The 2,119-nt window shown below is 46.0% G+C and overlaps 1 pseudogene; it reads right to left on the reverse strand.

Moving 5' to 3' along the window:
• Positions 1–541: 541 nt before the first annotated feature.
• On the reverse strand, positions 542–1,578 carry LOC103140496 (sonic hedgehog protein A pseudogene; annotated as a pseudogene).
• Positions 1,579–2,119: the final 541 nt, after the last annotated feature.

Consider the following 2,119-nt stretch of genomic DNA (forward strand, 5'->3'; position numbering starts at 1 on the left):
CCTCACGTTTATTTGAAAATTCCACGTTGAAAACGTTTGCGTACGAGTTTCATCCAAACATTTTTTGCACCTTTTTAAGGAAGGTTAGGGCACCGGTGGGAAAACATTCTCCACTTGCGAAGCTCCCTGAAAACTGACGAGACAGTGTGCAAAAGCTCACCCACTCGCTACATTGTCCAGGCTGCCAACCAGACTGGAGCTCAGCACTCAAAAATGTACCAAATTTACTATCCTCAAAGTATTTTTCCTTAAATATGGGCACAAAGTGAGATGTTACCGTCTAAACAGGCAGACGTGGAGAGTCAAAGAGGTGCTAGAAGTTTTATCGCAGCGAAAGCATGGCAAATCTGAGATTTAGTCTAAACCCGAGGTTTAGACTAAATCTTAGACGAAAAGGTGCAAAAACAGACTTGTAATAGGAGTGTCAGCTGCTCTGGTCCCTATCAGTCTGTTTTTCTGTCTGCGTGTCTGGGTCACAGTTGAAAGAGTGTGCAGTGTGACAATCAGCAAGGCAGTGCAGAAAGCGGAGCAGCAGGTGGACTCATCCAAGGTGCTTTGGGGGTTGCTGGAGGTGGTTTATGGNAAAAAAACAAAAACCAAGATTATTCAGTGCGCTTACCTGAGTCATCATCCTGTCGGCTCCTGTGTTCTCCTCATCCTTGAAGATGATGTCTGTGTTATAATTGGGAGTGAGCTCTTTAAAGCGCTCGGAGTTCCGTGTGATCTTGCCCTCGTATCTACCGCTCGCCCCCAGGGTCTTCTCCGCCACGTTGGGGATGAACTGCTTGTACGCCAGAGGTGTCAGCTTCTTGGGGTGTCTCCTCCTGCCGTAGCCCCTGCCCGGTCCGCATCCCACCGCGGAGGACACCAAGGACAAGCAGATGAGAGCGACAGAAGCGATTCTGGTCCAGCGCTGATGCATGTTAAAAATAAAATAATGAAGAAAAAAAAAGAGATCTAAAAAAAGAAAAAAAGAAAAAAAAAAGAGTCACCGCTGCGGCTGCTGTCTTATCTCAGCTGCCGATGTCCTTGTCTCCTCTCTTCTCCCCCTTTTTTTTTCTTCCGCCTGCGTCTCTTGGTCTCTTACCGCGGCAGGTGCGGAAATGAGCGCCTCAGACTGATGGTAATAACGGGGCACATCGAAAGAGGATATTTAAAAAAAAAAAAAAGAAAAGTAGTGAGAGAATTATAAGCCACGGGATCTCTGGTTTAAACTGCAGCCGCTTGTGTGAGCCGAGCGCTTTTACTGCTTTGTATTATAGCAGCGATCTATAGCAGGGGTGGGACTTAATTGGCTCGCCTAGACAAACCCTCCTGATGTTATCCCACTGAAAAAAAGAGGGGGGGAAATCAGGGTAAAAAGAAGAAGAAAGATTTTCTCCCACCTTACGGTTTGTCTCCCCTTCACGGAGGACGCGGGCTCCTCCTCCATGGGAAAACATCAATTATGAAGTAAAGCGTCTCCAACCCTCCCGTTTTCCAGCCTGTTCACAGCAGAGGGAGAAACTTGCAAAGTGCCGGACACAGATCTGAAATCAGTGTTAAGTTTCTCCGTGTGTGCACCGGGGCAACTCTCCGCATGGAGACACTCGTGGACGCGCAGTGCGCATACCTGTGTTGGATGACTTCGCCGTGATCCGTGTCCAGTGAGGATAAAGACGTTGAAGGCATAAAATAAAACGGAGATCTCGCTTGGCCCTGAAACGACCTGATCTGGCATCCCCTCTGTAAGGAAAAAACAAAAACAAAAACAAAACTATGCGCAAAGTTGCGCAAAAATGCCACCGGTGACACTTTTAGATAATCTAAAGTCTTATGAGATTCCAGTAAACTTACTTGAATTAATGTTATGATTTTAACGGAAAAAGTAGTCAAAATATTTCCCGAAAGAATCAGATCTTTGGTGCGCTCGTGCTGTGCGCCATTTTACGCATCCAAGCAACAACACAGGCCAACAGAAAACAACAACAACAACAACAACATATTATGTCTTAAATCCTATTGAAAAACGAATCAGGGACACCTACAACTCCAGAGACCGTTAGAAAGAGCGGGTTTGATGATCAGATGAGACTTCTACGTGTTGAAACACTCAGCATTAACCAAATGATCTCCACTG

Source organism: Poecilia formosa, unplaced genomic scaffold (assembly GCF_000485575.1).
Source record: "Poecilia formosa unplaced genomic scaffold, Poecilia_formosa-5.1.2 Scaffold71, whole genome shotgun sequence".
NCBI lineage: Eukaryota > Metazoa > Chordata > Actinopteri > Cyprinodontiformes > Poeciliidae > Poecilia > Poecilia formosa.